This window comes from Oryctolagus cuniculus, chromosome 10, assembly GCF_051225735.1.
Source record: "Oryctolagus cuniculus isolate XC-2025 breed Fujian yellow rabbit chromosome 10, ASM5122573v1, whole genome shotgun sequence".
NCBI lineage: Eukaryota > Metazoa > Chordata > Mammalia > Lagomorpha > Leporidae > Oryctolagus > Oryctolagus cuniculus.
The window spans coordinates 65083406-65102454 of record NC_142876.1 but is presented as its reverse complement, the minus strand read 5'-3'; the positions used below and the strand labels follow the sequence as shown (position 1 = coordinate 65102454).

At 41.7% G+C, this 19049-nt stretch overlaps 1 protein-coding gene and 1 long non-coding RNA gene across 14 annotated transcripts in view; one reads left to right on the top strand and one right to left on the bottom strand.

Moving 5' to 3' along the window:
- Positions 1 to 19049, bottom strand: part of PTPRM (protein tyrosine phosphatase receptor type M) — an 884286-nt gene that overhangs the window by 630045 nt on the left and 235192 nt on the right. The window lies entirely within an intron of this gene.
- Positions 6079 to 6819, top strand: LOC149123798 (uncharacterized). The gene is made up of 3 exons (XR_016214154.1): positions 6079 to 6219; positions 6498 to 6573; positions 6690 to 6819. It is a non-coding gene; the product is annotated as an uncharacterized LOC149123798 (long non-coding RNA).

Genomic DNA, 19049 nt, shown 5'->3' with positions numbered 1-19049 from the left:
GAACCAGCAGATAAAATATATCTCCCTAACTTGAGCTAAAATCTGTTCACAGCCCACTTGCCTGTTCTGCAGGAGTGTTTCCCACTGAACATTGGTGCTAAAGATGGTGACAAGTATTATCAACAAGGAGTATATTATGGTATTGTTTTTAAAAATTTAAGCTTAAGAACTGCAATGTTAAACTTTTTACATGTTTCCTAGGGTGAGTGTTTGGCCTAGGATTAAGAAACTGGTGAAGATAATCACATCCCACATTGGAGAGCCTGGGTTGGAAACCAGGCTCTGGCTCCATACTCCAGCTTCCTGCTAATGTATACCATAGCAGGGAGGTGGGGGGACAGCAGTGACGGCTAACATTGTGTTACTGCCATCCACATGAAAGACCTGGATTAAGTTTCCAGCTCTCAGCTTTGTCCTGGCTCAGACCCAGTTATTATGGGCATTTAGAAAGTGAACTAGTGAATAGGTACTTTCTATTTCTCTTTTAAATAAATAAAGTTTTAAAAAATGAAAAAAAAGATCTCTCTCTCTCAGTGCACCTTTCAAATAATAAATACCTTTTTTAAAGTTTCTGGAAATGGAATAAGAAGAAGATAAATTAAAATAACGCACAGGAAAATTTTCACACAGTACTTGGCATAGAACAAGTATTCTATAAACAGTTTCATTATTATTTATTATGATTATAATATATACTATTATATGTTATTATTACTAGTGCATTATGGGAGTCTTTGTATTGCTTACATTTCTTCCAGTAAGAAATACTATCTCCATTACATTGTACTCATTGTATATTCACTTTGCATATTAGGGAATATGAGAGATTTACATTAGGAAGGAAACTTAGGAGACAGTTATGACATTAACACTAAAAAAGCTAGTAAAATGTTCTCTATTCAAAGAAACTGCTCATTTCTTATATTTAGAGTTTAACTTCATATCCAACTCATCAAAATTTTTATGATTAACTGAAATTTTCTGATACTATAGATGTAATTTCAGCAATTCAACCTCAGTCCTTTGTCAAACAGGAAGACTGAGGGAAACGGGACAAAGATCGATCGTACAGCCCCCAATCCAGGCCCAGTTTCTATTAATTGAATCCAATGAAAAATAAGAAACTAGAATGACTCTTTGCATGAATCCTCATAAATCCTTCCTCAAGACATGCAGTCAAGCTCATCTATTTAAATGACACAGATGGATTTTTGTCTCGGGTATCCCTGCTTAGGATCGCACCATGAAAAAGATGTATTTTCCCACTGCTACATCAAAGCCACATCCGGTCTTCTCAGCAGGGATGGGGTTCCTGCTGGGCCACAGGGATCACCTTCCACTTCTCTCTGCCATCACCTACTTTCGAGCCCCTTTGTCACATGCCTCTAATTATCCACAGCAGTGTGAGAAGCCACAGAAAGGGAAAATTAAATTCCACTCTGTTGAGTTTGTTTCTAGTTCACAGAGTTGAAGAAAGAAATGTTGGCAAAGACAAGGTTTGGGCACTGCCTTGAAGACATTCACTCAAGCTCCCCACATTGCTCACAACCCACAGAGTGCAGTGCACCATGCATATGCATAAGACGCTAGGACATGGGAACATGCACCTTCCCAGGACAGCAGGAAAGAATGCCTGCTTTATCTTCAGAGTTGGAAAACAGTGCTAAAATCTGAGAAGAAAAGGAATAAAACATCATGACTGTACCTTCAGAGTAATTAGGGAGGCAAAATCTATGCCCATGTAACTGATGCTAAAGCTGCATAGACTCTGTCTATAAAAACAAATTGTAGGGCTATCGCTGTGGTGCAGTGGGTTAAAGCCCCTGCCTGCAATGCCAGTATCATATAGGGGTGCCGGTTTGAGTCCCGGTTGCTCTGCTTCCAATCTAGCTCCCTGCTAATGTGCCTGGAAAAGCAGCAGAAGATGGCCCAAGTCCTTGGGCCCCTGTACCCATGTGGGAGACTGGAAAGAAGCTCCGGGCTCCTGGCTTCGGATTGGCTCAGCTCTGGCTCCTGGCTTCGGATCTGCTCAGCTCTGTCCATTGTAGCCATTTGGGGAGTGAACCAGCAGATGGAAGACCTACCCATTCTCCCTCTGTCTCTACCTCTCAGTAATTCTTTCAAATAAATAAAATATATCTTTAAAAATAAATTGTACATATACAGAAAGAACACTGATATCTATTTCCTCAAACTCATACAAACCAACACAAAAATCCTAGATCAGTCTGAGATCATGCTGTGTTTGCCTTCTGTTTCTTAATATAGCAATGTACTTGTTTATCCATTTGGGGTTTCTTGGGTGTTAAAAGCACGAAAAATAACTTAGGTTACAATAAAAAAAGAAGTGGCTGGAAACAATCATTGAAGAGGCTCAGATACTTGTTTTTCCCAGGCTGCCTTTTTTGATATTTAACTAGCTCTCATCCAGAAACCCTTGGGGGTAGGCCACATAAAATGAAGAGAAGGAGAAGGCTGGGTAAACAGATGGTGGTCTGGGAGCAACAGCCTTCTTAAAACCCATACTGCTGGTTCTTGCTTTTAATTCAAGGTAACAAGTGAAGTGACAGAACTGCCTAGTACTCTGTATTTCAGTACACTTTAGCCAAGCTAACTTACAGAACATTTACTTCTGCTTTCTGTGCTTACTGTCCCACCAGCAGTACACAAGGAAAGAGTCCTCCTAAAGGAGACACTTCTGGAGACAGCTCTTTAAAACCTTCTCTACCGGGCTGGCACTATGGTGCAGGGTGTTGAACCACTGCCTGCAGTGCCAACATCCCATATGGGTACCGGCTCGAGTCTCGGCTGCTCCACTTCCAATCCAGCTCCCTGCTAATGGCCTGGGAAAGCCACAGAAAATGGCACAAGCCCTTGGAACCCTGTATCCGACCTGGAAGAAACTCCTGGCTCCTGGCTTCTGCCTGGCCCAGCCCCTGCCAATGTGGCCATTCGAGAAGCGAACCAGCAGATGGATGTTCTCTCTCTGTCTCTCCCTCTCTCTCTATAACTCTTTCAAATAAAATAAATAAATATTTTTTGGGGAAAATCTCTACTCTATGTCAGCACAAAAAAAATCATGACATCATCAACAATTTCAGCATTGGGGGTTGGAATCTATGAAGAGAGAGAACCACTAAGAAGCTGGTTCAGATTTAGCAAGAGGCAAAAATCTCAGACTACAGAAAGCAAGTTGCTTCTCTCATGATGCGCAGACTGCTCCAGTCAAGATTCTAAAAGGAGCACTGCACAGTGCCTGAGATAACTCAGAGCCACCTGTAGCTCCCTCCAAGAGAGGCGGGCAGAAGGCAGAAGGCAGAGAAAACACAGCAGTCAAGAACAAAGAGAACAAGAAAACCAAAGCTCTGTGCTCCAGAAAGCAACCCTGCTTCCCACAGGTTCTCCTCCTTCTGCCCCTGGGACGATTCCAGGGACTGTCCCTTCACTACCACATTCACATGCAACATAAACAAGGTCACCAAGATGTAAAGAAAAGGGGGCAAAATGCAACTTAGCATTTAGTTCTGAACCTGGGCCAATCAAATACCCCCTGAGAAAGAGGGACAGCCAGAGAGGGAGACAGAGCACTCCCAACTGCTGCTTCACTCACCAGATACACACAACATCTGGGGCTGGGCCATGCCAAACCCAGGAACTGGGGACTCACGCTGAATCTCTTGCACAGGTGGTGACGACCCCAATACTTCAAGCATCACCTGCTGACTCTCGGGGTGCACATGAACAGGCAGCTGGAACTGGGAGCAGAGTGGGAACTTGAACCCAAGTACTATATTATGGGATGCAGGCGTCTTGAGCAGCATCTTAATCGCTGGGTCAAGTGCCCACTATTCCATGAACTTATTGGAGCACCCTCATACAAAGACTGGTATTCAGTTCTGTAGACTTTTATTTTTACAGGAAAGTATAAACCCTTTCCTCTGCCCTTCAAGAACTTATAGCCCAGGCTGAAAGATAAGACAGTTGCCCGCGGAACAAATAAGTTTCAAGTAAATCACACAATCACCAAGGGTTAGGAAATTCAGAAAAACTGTTTCTCAACTTGCTATGAAAAGAAGAAGTAGGTTTTAAAGCTCAACTCTCAAAACTCTGGTTTAATAGTGTTCCAGAAAGTTTCCATCTCAGTCATACCAAAACTGAATTGAAAGAGTTCACAGATAGAAGAACAGCAGGTTACTGAGGAGGCTTAGAAATCTCCCAAGGAACTCAATAATTGCTGGCAATCACTCTGGAATGAAAGGGTTAGAAACTGTGAGGGAGGGGCCAGCGCTGTGGCATAGCAGGTAAAGGCACCACCTGCAGTGCCAGCATCCCATGTGGACACTGGTTTGAGTCCCGGCTGCTCCACTTCCAATCCAGCTCTTTGCTATGGCCTGAGAATGCAGATGTCCCAAGTTCTTGGGCCCCTACACCCACATGGGAAGACCCGGAAGAAGCTCCTGGCTCCTGGCTTTGGATCAGCACAGCTCCAGCCACTGCAGCCAATTGGGGAATGAACCAGCAGATGGAAGACCTCTCTCTCTCTCTCTCTCTCTCTCTCTCTGCCTCTCATTCTCTTGGTGTATAACTCTTTCAAATAAATAAATATTTTTAAAACATGTGAAAAAAATAAACTGTGAGGGAGAAATGGCGAGGGATGGTGATGTTCTGAACACAGCAAGTAAGTGTGGCAGAGAAATCAGAGCTAATGGGCTATCAACAGACTAATGTGGGAAACAAAGCTGGAGACGGGGAAGCAGAGGGGAGCAGTAGATCAGACCATGAGCCTCCACCAGTCATCTGTGGGGACTCGCTGGCCAAGCCTGAGGAGGGAACGGCAGCATCTTGGAGTAGAAGATGATAGAGACAGAGGGACTTCAAGGGTCTGTGCCTTTTAACACAAAGCCGGTGTGAATCAACCGCATGCTAATGTCTTCCACTTGCTCAATCTGCAGTCGGGCCCTTGAAAGAGAAGAGATGCTCATTTACACACATGAAGGCACAAATGACTGAAACGCTGGGAGCAGAATATCTTTACACACAGAATTATCCTAATGCACACCTGTATTTCAATGAAGATAATGTTGTCTATGAAGGATTTCCTGTTTTACTAAAAAGGGAGATTAAATGAACAAGACCTCTTCAGTCTGTTACTCAAGGGAAGAAAGCAATGGCAAATGAAAGCCTGACTTTGTTTCCTTATTATGTAATGCTTAATTAAGTATTTCCACTTGCAAAGTCAGGCCAATGATGTCAATCATCAACAGCCTTGGTGCTAGCTTTAGATGGTGATCTGGCAGAACACACACATGCACATCTGAAGATTGCAAACACAGGTCCACCTTTAGGGATAAGTTAGTGAACGGCAACAAATGACAGATTTTAGAACCAACCCAGGGGCCAGCGCTGTGGTGTAGCAGGTTAAGCTGCCACCTGCAGTGCCGGCATCACATGTGGGCACTGGTTTGAGACCTGGCTGCCCCTCTTCCTATTCAGCTCTCTGCTGGGGCCTGTGAAAGCAGAAGTTGGCACAAGTCCTTGGGCCCCTGCACCCATGCGGGAGACCCAGAAGAAGCTCCTGGCTCCTGGCTTCGGACAGGCACAGCTCCAGCTGTTGCGGCCAGTTGGGAGGTTAGCCAGTGGATGGAAGAGCCCTCTCTCTCTCTTCTCTCCTCTCTCTCTCTCTCTCTCTCTCTCTGCGTAACTCTTTCAAATAAATAAATAAATCGTGTGTGTGTGTGTGTGTGTATATATATATATATATATAAAGAACCAATGCAAACATGGCTCCATGAAAAAGAAATGTAGACAATGCCCCCATCTGTACAAAGCTGAAATGGCCCAACTCTCAAAACACATTCAGAAGCAAGTTTTCAGGATTGCCTAAACAGCAGGGTCTTCTGGCCTAATTCACAGATCACACCTACCTGGTGAAGGCGGTTGGTCAGAGAAGGAGCATGTGACTCAAGGTATTTAACAACGCCCAATCCTAGGACATCAGCAGTTGCCTCCTCTTTGGTCCTGTGACGTGTGACCCAGAAGGTAGCTATCCATGCTGCCTGAAACCTTGTCTCCACAAGAGAATAGTGATGATGTTTAATGCAACACAGAGCACAGCAGTGATGTCATTAAAGGAGCCTTAAATCCAGCCATGCCTGGGGGATTAACCTTGGTGTTTCGAAAACCAATAAATCCTCCCATGTGAGATCAGGTCCACCTGCAGTAAGTATTCACCAAATGAAACAGTCCTAATCCAAATGTTAATCAACGATTTGAACAGCCTATCATCAAATTCTTTTGAGAATTACATTTTTGATGGTGTGCTTATATACAAGGATATTTTTTTCTTCCCACCTCATATTTCAAATTAAGCTGATAATTCTCAATTAATTAGCTTCAATTTATTATCAGTGAAGTAAGCATGTGTTATCAGTTAAGAGCCTCCAAGTGCAGGTAGAGGAAGTTTTCAATAATTCCTGCCTAATTATTTCATTCTTCAGTGAGCCTTCGTTTTCCTTGGGATAGAATCCAACCACATCTTCATGGCTTCCTCCTTGCCAGTAGCTTCCCCACAAGGTAAGTTTTTAGCTGTGCTGATTTTCTTTCAGTTCTTCAAACATGCTATGTTCTTTCCTCTGCTGCGAGGTACAGAACAATGGCTCCCTCTAAGATGCCCATGTCTTAATCTCCAGAACCAATTAAGACGTAAGTCACGTGGAAAAGGAGAATGAAAGTGGCAGATGGAACTGAGGTTGCTACTCTGCTGACCTCGGCTGGGGAAATCATCCAAGGTAATCACGCGAGTCCTCACAGGTGGAAGAGGCAGGCGGGCAGAGAGAAATCTGAAGACATCAGGATGCTGGCTCTCCAAGTGAAGGAGGCAACCGCCAGCCAAGGAAAGCAGCCAGCCTCCAGAAGCTGGAAGAAGCAAGCAAAGAGAATGCAGCCGTGCTGACACTTAGATTTTAGCCTCATAAGATGCATTTAGGGAACTCTGGCTCCCAGAACTACAATAGATTTTTTTCCTTATTTTAAGTTACAAAGTAGTAATCTGGCACAGCAGAAATTAAAAAAAAAAAAAAACTAAATATTTGTCTAGAACTTTCTTTCTCTCACCATCTTCCCACCGCAAATCCTTCCCATTCCCAGGAATCAGAGATGTGATTTCCTCTCTGAAGCACTGTGGATGACCGTGCAATGCTGGCTTACCTGCAGTGCTTTCCTAACACCTGCTTCATCAGAATCAGATGTTCCTAATTCTCACCACCATTATACAACTAGCATTACCTCTGACCTAGTCTATATCTCCAACACATTGTAACTTCCTTGAGGATTTACTTACTATTGAATATGTACTACCTAACAGAATGCCTCATACATAATGATTTTTCAATAACTAAGCCCACAAAGGCCAACAAAGCAAGCTGAGAGCTGCCTCCAACTGGAAAAGGTAGAAGAAGCCACAGAGAATGAAAAAGGGGAAAAGGGAAGTGTGTTTCTCTCCAAAGGCTGCCAGACTTAACAGGAGGAAGGAAAAGGGCTGCTTCTAATTTCTCCAATACAGTGATCATTAGCCCCACCTGCCTCCCCCAATTTAAAATTCAGTGAATGAAAATGAAAACTTCAGTTCTCCAGGTGTATTAACCAGATTTTAAGTGTTCAACAACTCCACGTGGCCAGTGGCTGCCATATGAGCATAGATGTAAATCATATTTTATATTTCACAATAAAAAAATCAATTAAAAAAACACAACTTCAGTGGACCCCATAAAAACAGGTGATCTTACACCAAGGCACCTAGAATATTGCATACTTTTGCTTTTGCTTGGATTCTCCTGGAAATTTGAAGTCATTAAATATGCATAAAGTAACAGCAATAGTAAGGACTATATGACCCACAGGCAACACACAGACAAGTGACTAAAGAACAGGTTTTGAATAAGACAAAGCAGAGGGACCCCGTGTGAAGACACAGAAAGCATGAGACGTGTCTGACGTTACTTTCCTATCACTGACATCTGGTCACTATATGGTGAAAAGTAATCAACTTTAGAGCAAGGAACATCATCAATTTAAACTAGCCTAAGGCAGGCATGGTTAGTATTGGTTTAATGCTAAGATGTCTCAGAATCTGAGAGCCTCACAGACATACAAATAGTGGATATAAGGAGTTTTGGACTAAAATAGATGCTTTCAACTTACACATGTCCTGGAAAAGGACAAAATGAAGCAATCACTTAATAGGTTTGTGAACTGGTATTTCTTTTAATTCAATCATTATGGCAGACTTAATGATTATGATATAAATCAACCAATTTTTTTAATTTTTATTTATTTATTTATTTGAAAGTCAGAGTTACAGAGAGGGAGGAGAGGCACAGAAATAGAGAGGTCTTCCATCCACTGGTTCACTCCCCAATTGGCCACAAAAGCTGGAGCTGTGCTGATCCAAAGCCAGGAGCCAGGAGCTTCCCCCAGGTCTCCCACACAGGTGCAGGGGCCCAAGGACTTGGGCCATCTTCTACTGCTTTCCCAGGCCATAGCAGAGAGCTGGATGGGAAGTGGAGCAGCCTGGACTAGAACCGGCGCCCATATAAGATGCCGGCACTTCAGGCCAAGGCATTAACCCACTGTGCTACAGTGCCGGCCCCATCAAGGCTTTTTTTTTAATAGTCACAAAGCACATATAACATAGAAATTCAAATCACTTTGCTTCATGATTGAATTAAAGAACTTGAAAATACCCAGTCCCAGCTTTCTGATGTTAATGGTCTACCTTTTTCTCTGGGACTTACTGGTTGAGCTAAATTATACACTTGTTTTTAAAATATTTTAAAAACTGAAACAGTCATTTTTGCTGTAGCTTCATCCTGTGAGGCTAGATGGAGGTGACTAAACACTAATGGAATATTTTCAATATTTGAGCAATTAATTTTTACCTAAGATAATTAATTAATAGACTTGGATTTTCAAAATACTGTGAAGTCCAACACTAATTATTTCAGTGTTGATGAAAGGAATAAACTTTTTTTTCTCATTTAAACAAATGTTTGCACAAATCAGAAAATAAAAACTTAGGGGCCAGCACTGTCGCATAATGGGTTAAGCCACCGCCTGTGATGCCGGCATCCCGGCATCCCGTATGATTGCCGGTTCAAGTCCCAGCTGCTCCATTTCCAATCCAGCACCCTGCTAATGCACCAAGGAAAGCAGCATCAGAAGACCCAAGTCCTTTGGCCTCTGACCCACATGGGAGACCCAGATGAAGCTCCTGGCTCTTGGCTTCGGCTTGGCCCAGCCCTGGCTATTGTGGCCATTTGGGGAGTGAACCAGCCAATGAAAGATCTAACTTTCCTTCTCTCTCTCTCTTTCTCTAACTCTGCCTTCAAATGAATAAATATTTTTAAAAAAGAAAGAACAGGCAATCAAAAAGAAAATAACGTAAAAAAACCTCAAATTACCTACTTAAAGTGTCACTGCACAGACCTTGGTTATAACCTTCTAGACACTACACATTTGGCAGTTTTGCAGAAGGCAGCCATACCACTTAGTCCTGTAATCTGACTTGTCATTGCTAATATAAAAATGTTAAAGGTTTTAGAATGCTTAACCAACCCCAGACTGTGGGATCGAGATATATATATATATATATATAGATATATATATATATATATATTTTACATGTGAAGACTTTTTTAAACATCTAAATCACACACACACAAACAAAAAACAGAAAATACATTTAGTCACCTGTCTTCAAAAGCAATAGAATCCATTTACATGAAATATCCAGAATATGCAAATCTGAAGAGGGGAAAAGGGAGAGAATGGGAAGCAAAGGCCTCACAGGCACAGAATTTCCATTTGAAGTGTAAAGAATGCTCTGGAACTAGATGAAGGTAGTAGTTGCATAACATCATGAATGCATTTTGTCATAATACAAAAATACTACAACTTAAACACAAGCAAAAAGTTACTTTAAAAATCACTAAAATATTGCCAATGCTTGATGGGTCACACACATTCCTCTAATTTTATAATTCAAAACCAAAAATAGATACTGGAAATATTAATCTTTTAAAATATTTATTGATGTATTTAAAAGCCAGAGTGACAGAGAGAAGGGAAGAGACAGAGAGAGAGAGAGAGAGAGAGAGAGAGAGAGAGAGAGATCTTCCATTCATTGGTTCACTCCCCTAATGCTGGCAACAGCCAAATATGGGCCAGGTGGAAGCCAGGAGGCAGGATCTCCATCCAGATTTCCCATATGAGTGGCAGAAATCTAAGGACTTGGGCCATCTCCTGATGCCTCCCAGGTGTATTAGCAGGAAGCTGGATTGGAAGCAGAGGCAGGACTAGATCCTAGGCACTCTAATATAGGATATGACGGCTAACCCACTGCACCTGTCCCAATATTCATTTTTAACTCCATTGTTATCTTAACCAATGGATATTTTCAGTAATTTTATCAGATACTAACAAAAACACAAATGCAGTATCCACCACCGTGAGTCTGCAGTATCAACCTGGTAGGCTACTAAAACTACAAGTGTGACTGCAGAGTGAAACATACCCAGATATTTATAACCAGAAGCTAGACACCTGCAAGAACAATGAAGACTATGAAATATGGACTACTTCATAAATTCTTATTAATATAAAACATTAAGATTATTATGAGCAAACAGAACAGAATTTAACTTTTTAAATCCAAATTGATTGACCAGGTTTGGGAAAGTATCTTTTTATTATATCAAAATGACTGATGAATGTGTCTACATTCTAATTCACTAATCATTAGAAGCCTAGAAAGAGGCTTTGAGGTGATTTTATGCCTTTTTTTAAAGATTTATTTCTTTATTTGAAAGGTGGGGTTATAGAAGGAAAGATGAAGAGATAGAGAAGTCTTTCATCTGCTGGTTCACTCCCCAAATGACCACAATGGCCAGGGCTGGGCCAGGCTGAGCCAAGAGCTAGGAGTTTCTTCCAGGTCTCCCACATGGGTGCAGGGGCCCAAGAACTTGGGCCATCTTCTTCTGCTTTTCCCAGGTGTGTTAGCAGAGAACTGCATCAGAAGCAGAACACCTGGGACTTGAACAGGCACCCACATGGGATGCTGGCATTGCAGGCCACAGCTTAACCCATTATACCACAACATCAGCACCTGGGTGACTTTAAAATGTGTAGTTGTGATAAAATATACATGTAAAATGTGCCATGCTAACCAATTTTAAGGCCCAGTTGGCTAATGGTAAGTATATTCAGTGTTGTGCCACCAATTTTCATGATGGTTTTCAAACTATCAACCTTTGTGGGTATTTTATTTCCCCTTTATTCTGTGATAGCTCATCTTAAACTCCTCCATCACTACTGCTCAACTAGAGGACATGGAACCCTAGGGTAACTATAACCAGAGCACTCTTGCAGGAATCTAGCCAAAGTCATAATTTTACTGGGAGAGTCCCTCCCTGATTCACAAAAAGATTCTAGAGACACAAGACATCAAGGGAAAGCCAAACGCCAATGGCAATATGGACAGGCATCACACAGAGGAGCTGGTGGTAGCAACAGCAGCTGCAGACCCTGAACTTGAGATGAGCTGCTCCCAGGACTATGGCTACAGAGCTCACCAGACTGTGCAGACAAATGCAGGAGCTGCTCAGGCCCTTGTCAGGAAAGGCTTCTTAGGTCCTTGTCAGCAGGCTTCTCCTGCTCCTAAGATCACAATGCATTGTCTTTGGTGGTCGCTCTCCCAGAGCTGGAGGTCAGAGGAGGTGAGGATTATGCTCAGTTATCTTCAGAGGCACCAAATAACAACCTAAAACCTACAACACCCCACACAGATCCAGCTAACTGGGACGCCACAGTGATTATATGCATAATTCGCTCTGTGCGATGTTGTCATCTTTGAAGACTACTGCAATGTGAAACAGCAATCTCGGGAGCTGGAACTACAGCATAGCGGGTGAAACTGCTGCCTGCGGTACTAGCATCCCATATGGGCACCAGTTCGAGTCCCGGCTGCTCCTCTTCCAATCAAGCTCTCTGCTATGGCCTGGGAAAGCAGCTGAAGACCCCTGCACCTGTGTGGGAGACCCAGAGGAGGCTCCTGGCTTCGGTTCGGCCCAGCTCCAACCATTGCTGCCATTTGGGAAGTGAACCAGAGGATGGAGGACCTTTCTCTCTGTCTCTCCCTCTGTCTGTGACTCAAACTTTCAAATAAATAAATAAAATCTTTAAAAATTAAAAATAATAAAAAAATAGTATCTTGGTGATACAAGGTAAATCAGTCTGTGCTGGGAAATGATATCTTGAAGAGCGATGGTTTTTGCCAAAATAGAGGAAGTGCAAATAGGAAGGCAGATAGATGATGCGGATCTGAAGGTCATATGTGCATAATGAAAGGTCAATGTATTTGCTCCATGTTCTCAGTAAGCTGACCATCACAAAACTTTCATAAAGAATACAAGACAAAACATGGACAAATTTTTCAAATTAGCATCTTTGGTTGGTCCAGTCGGAACTATCCAAAACAAGTACATTAATTTTCTCTATAACCATAATGAATGTTGTCAGGAAAGAAAGAGAAGAACCTTGAATTAGGCACCATTCAAAACGGTTCTCCTCAAAGGAAAAAAAAAAAAAGTACAAATCACACTTTGAGAAGCTCTTAAAACCAGCTGCAAGGCTGATGAACCACATTATGCTCAAAGAGAAAGCCAAGGAGTCCACTGGCAGAATTCCTACCTAAAATGACATTGCTGGCCACCAGTCTAATACACCAAAGTACAATGGCAATAGAAAATCAAAGGCATTCTATGGGGAACAATTACGATCCATAATACCTGCCATGGATAAACCACTGTGAATCAGCTCTAGCAAATCTGTGGTTACAAAGGAGAACTACTCTACAACTTAAGCCTTTTGATGTCAGAAAAGCATTTTTTTTAAATGTATTTGAGGCTCACTTTGCATAGACTTGGAAAAGTCCTCTGAGTTTGGGCCTACCAGAATCCTGCCGAGAATTCCACAGAAGGAGATCAGAGCTGCACCTGGCTACCACTCCACACCCTGAGTTATTCCTAGGGAACAGTTGGCACAGGCAATTCAGGGTCAGAGACCCATGCCAGTACTATTTTGAAGTCCTTTGCACATTAAAAAAATGAAAAGATGCCAAGATACAATTTTTAAATGAGATTATTTCAAATGTTTAATACATTAACATTTTAAGCACTAAGAAATTATAATGCAATACAGTTATGTTATTTACAAGGTAACAAAATATATTAAAAATACTAATTCATGGTACATGGTAAGCAGTACAAAAATGGCTGGGCCATCTGATGAAGGAACACATTCTACTGTCAATTTTGCTCCCACGTCTCTGTTTTCCCAAATTTAACCTTTCTGGAACACAATGTTGAAAGTTGAGCTGTGACTCTTGGGCCCCATGGCCCTCTTCTCCCCTACACCCATCCGTGCCAACCTCCGGGAGAATACAAAATCTTGTCAAGCTTCAGATCTCGATTCATCCTTGAAGAAAACAGTGAATGGGCGAAATGTCCACTGCTCAGCCAAATTTCCAAACGACCACATTTCCAGGACACCGTACATGCAGAAAGTGAACAGCTTTCCCGCAGCGGAATGCCTGGAGCAATGGGGACTTTAAGAGGCCGACTCACGTGCTGTGTTTCAGCAATAGTCGGTCTCTTGAAGGGCTTGCTGCTCCATAACCACAAGACAAAAATAAACCCACACAGATGCTAATTCAGTGGGGGAAAGGAAAGTGCATTAGTCTGCTGGTGCTGCCATAAAAACATCCCACAGCCTGGGAAGCTTAAGCAACAGACAGTGTATTCTCTCACCCTGTGGATACTGGGACTGTGAGCAGAGCCGGCTTCTTCAGAGGCGTCCCTCCCCCACGCGCACACAGATGCCTTCTCACTGGTCTCACTTGGTCCTGCTCTGCACAAGAATATCTCCGGTGTCTCCGCTCCTTTCACAAGGTCACTGGTCATCTTGGATTAGGGTCCACCAGAAAATCTTTATTTCCAAATACAGTTAGGTTCTGGGGTTTGGGACTTCAGCATATGAATTTTGGGGGATGAGGAGAACAGAATTTAGAGCACAACAGATGATCTATTCAGCAAATGAGGCTGTTACAATAGGATAGCCACATGCAAAAATAAACACTCTTAGGCCCTTACTCACACTATATACAACAATTAACTCAAAATGGACCCTGAATCTAAGGAGAAGTCATTTGGAAGGAAAATCTATAAAACTTTTAAGAGAAAATGCCCCTGATCTTGAGGTACAACATGGAAAGTGTGATCCATAAAGGAAGAAAATGGAGCGGCATGGAAGGATAGACAGAGGATGCCCAATGGGTACCAGGCTGCAGGTGCAAAGAACTCCTAATATTCTGTAACATGGTGGGGTAACTGTGGTTGACAATAATTAATTGAATGTTATAAAACAGCTAATATGGAGATTTCTGAATATTCCCAGTACAAAAAAAATTATACACATCTGAGGTGATATGCTAATTACCCTGATTTGGTTATTACACAGTATATACATGTTCTGAAATGCCACACTGTACCCCACAAATATATACACTTAAAATATATAAAAATTTCATTAAAAGGAGAAAAACCATTCATTGGACTCACCACCATTTTTCTGGGCTCTGTATACTTCTCTAATTTAACTAATGTGACAATAATGTGATGTGAGCTGTGTTCTCCCCATTTTACAACTGAAGAACCTGAGGCTTGGAGAAGCCAAGGCCACCTGGTTAGGAGGTGAAGTCGGGGAGCTCTTAATGACTGTGCTAACAGCTACCTTCCTATGGGGCGTATTACAGAGCCTAGTTAGAAAACACAGCCTAATCATGCAATACAATTTTTTAAAAAATTTCATAAAGTTAAATGCAACCCAACTGTGGTCTGGAAATTTATTATTCAAATTGTATCCTGATCACCAGGTTTCAGTGTGGACATTCCTTGCTTATATCCTTTCATAGTTTGTAGGAAGAAATATATATAAATTGATAACAATATTTTTTAAAAACTCATTCCCAGGGAACCATTTTTATTTTTGCCAATTTAAAATAGAACATATCAAAAATCATATTAAAATTTGCAATGAACCTTTTTTTTTTTCTTCTTCAAGCAGTTTATTCAGGAACCTTGAACAAGCTTCTTCTTCTTCCTTCCCTCTCCCATCCCTCTTATAGTCATCAGCACACCAATCAAAAGCAGCCAAGTGGCAAGGATTGATAGGTACAGCAATGCAATGAACCTTTTTTTAAAAAAATGCATTGGGTTCCAGTCATATAAGCAATGGACCCCAGAGGCTTGAGAAAGACAGGCTTTTATAACAAGGTACCTGAGCTCCAGGAAGTTGAGCACAACCTTTGTCACAGGGAGGTAGACAGGAGAGCAGCAAAACCACTGAGCACAGAACAGAAGAAGTCAGAGGAGCCACAGGCTCTGCACCCTCGGAGGTGTTCCAGTGTGGAAAGAGATGCCAGAGAAGTCTTTGCATGCCTCCATAACAAATCACCTCTCCCGGCACAAAGCTGAAACTGAATTTGATTCAGTGCACAAGACCACCATGACAAATAATCAACAAAAATTATGATGATGTCATCCATAAACACCCATTGGTATCAATTGCTTTAAATTATTGCTTGGCATTTTGGTTTATTAGGAAGCTCCTTCAGATGTATTAAAAATCTGTTTACTTTCTGTATTGATTTCTAGATAAATATATTATCCAGAGAGGTTATATGCAGTGATTTCCCTGGAAAAGCTGACATTTATTCAATGATATTTGCTTTACTGAATTAAGTAGCAATATATGCTCATATATCTTTGCTGAATCTGGGAAAATTATCTTATCAGAGTTAAGGTAAGAGAATATCTATTTTATAGCAATATTAGGGTCTGGTTTAATAATATAAAGCTTAGGAAATAATCTAGTTGTCTAAGATCTAGTAGTTATGGATTAATTCTTCACTGACTTTTATATCAAAAGTGATAAAGTTAAAGTTTATTCTCAAAACATTACTTTAGTGAATTGTCTAGGTTTTTTTTTTTTAATGGCACACCTTTAAAGTAAAAAGGTGGGGACCGGGGTCTAGCAGTTACAGTGCCAGTTAGGGCAGCCATGTCCCACATCAGAGTGCCTGGGTTCTATTCTTGCCACTGGCTTCTGACTCCAGCTTCCCACTAATGAAGATCCACGGGGGTACTGGTAACAGTTCAAGCAATTGGCTCCTGCCACTGACATGGGAGACACAGATGGCATTCCAGCCCCCCCCAGCTTTGGTCTCAGCCCAGCCCTTGTAAGCATAGGGCAGTGAACAAGTAGATGGGAGTTCTGGTTGATTGATAAATAAATATCTCTTTCAATGCAATCATTATATTTAATTTTAAGTTATTTTTTCTGCAACAATGCACCAGGACCATTTTCTTAAGGAAAATCCTTTAAGGCACACGGAGCAGAGGCTTCCAACTGGGCCCCAGTGTTCTTTGCTTCCTTCCGGACGTCCAAATAAGCCAAACACCCAGATGCTGTTTTCTCCACTTCTAGATTGGCTCACATATACCCTCAACACAACTCTCCATGGACTCTTTCCTGTACCATTCTAGATGTGAGGGACATCTAAGAAGGCACACAGAAGGTAGAGGCTTGTTTTAAGCCACAGGTCTGTGTGGAACCAGACTCCCAGTCTAACCATCTGCAACCTGCAACCACACTAGACTATGCCAGGATGGAAAATAAATGTCTACCATGTTGGGGCACTGACATTTTGAGATTTGCCATAATATCCAGTAGTACTCTAAGTTACTCTTTTTGTACTCTATAAATTTGCAAAAAGAAAAACACAGTAGTTGGTTATTTAGAAAGCTCTTTAATTCTAAAAATAAGGATTTAGACCACGGATTCCAATGAAATCAGATGTATCCTATTCTCAGGACTCATTCAATCAGTCAATGGACATTTATGGAATCACCATTCCATTTGCTCTGATGAAGAGTTACGAGGTAAGTGAAAATGGCATGAATGTAATTCAAGAATTAGCGTGGGATACAACACATTTGTAAATTGAATCTTAAAATTAAATTGAAAGCCTAATGATAAGAAAACATTACAAACTACAAACTCCCCTAAAGAGCAATCAATGCCTTTGTTCACAATTTGTTTTGCATTCAATCATTTGGGTAGTTGAGTTATACATGCATTCATTCGTTTATAAAGCCAAACTTCATTTCCAATTCTTAAAAACTTACCAGCTACTCCCATCAGTGACCTCATGATGTCACCTTGGTTTTTTTTTTTTCTTTTTAATTGACTGGAGGGAAACTAGTCTAGTAAATATCAGGCCTACGAATTTGAAAACTTATCATTTTTTCCCAAGAGATTAGTAGAAACAGCAAGAAAAGCGGCAAAGGCATGATAATAAATGGCTCCACAACAATAAATATTTTTGAAAGACTACATTGAAGTTGTCAGTGATGACATCCTAGAGATATCTCCTTTGACGTTCTAAACTAAATGATTTAAGTGAATCAAAGAGGAAAGAAAAATCACTTTAATCAGAAGACCTCCTTGAACCTAAGGCTGTTTTGAAATTCTTTGTGTCAGTGGCTATGCAATGAGGCAAATAGGAGAGCCTCCCTCTGCTCCCTACACTGACCTCAGAGATCTGTGACCAAAGTTTAGCCTGCTGGCTGAAATACTAGGTGATCTCTGGGATTTACTCTGAACCAAACATGGGTAGCATGTGGTCTGTGAAAGGCTCACACGGGATTTACATGTGTTCCCTTAGGGCTCAGAGAATTCTCTGTTCTGTGCTGTTCTCCTGGGCTGGCAAAGAGCACTAAGAATAAAGACCTTGTGCTATGCAAGAATAAATAAGAACTCTCACAGGCCCAAGGAGGGCAGAGGACGCAGCGCAGGAGGGCATACCCATTAGCTCCTCTGCAGCATCTGACGCTGCACCTGAACCGGAAGTCAAGCAGAGACTCCTGGAGCTGGAACCGAGGCCCCAGCCAAGAGCAAAACATTGCACATCTCCATCTGCTGGGGGACTTAAGGAAGTACCCAAATTAGGTGTGATTTGGCTTAAAGCTTATCAAAAATCTTATTAAATATGAATCAAGTCAGAAAAGAAAGCCTGATCCATTTCAGGTGTAGTACAGACTTTTATTACTTAAGGGGTAAATGAAACAAGTAATATGCTACTGGTCTTTTCAGTGTAAAAGTCAACAATATAGAAAACAAAAATAGGCATTTCATAAAGATAGACTGTCTCTCAGGGCAGGCAACTTCTTCTGCGTGAAATTATACTTGAGAAAAGACAGTGCTATATCTGTAACCTCTTGGGGTGGATCCTCTTGCTATGGATTCCAGCCTCAGCAAATGGGCAGATGGCAACAACTGGCTCTCCTGATTACATCTATCAAGGCTTCCTAGGCAAGCTCTGGCTTAAGTGTTCTGTCCAATGGGGGACACCTGAAGTGAGTCCCAGGCTTCAAAAGCCACCACAATGAGTAGGCAATGAGTATACTCAGTGTACACCATTTCACAAATTTAATATCCTTCGTTCATTTGGTGCATTATTCTATTTTTTTACTTATTTATTTATTTGGCAAAGACACAGGCAGAGACTTCGCATCTACTGCTCCACTTTCCAAATGAAAGACCGGGGCTGAGCCAGGCTGAAGCTGGAAGCTGGGAACTGAATCCGGGTGTCCCATGGAGTGGGGAGAGGGCAGGGACCCAAATACTAAGCTGTTTTCCAGAGTCAGCATTAGCAAGAAGCTTGAACTGGGAGAGGAGCTAGAACATGAACATAGGCACTCTGATACGGCACGTGGGCATTCCAACATGGCATCTTAACTGCTAAACCACAGGTCTGCCCCTATAATTCTATTTTAACATTTGTTCTCTCTCTCAAGCAAAGCCTTGGTCTTCCATGCAGACCTCAGCAATCTGGTACATAGGTACTCCAAGTAGTTCTTTATCTTACAGGATAC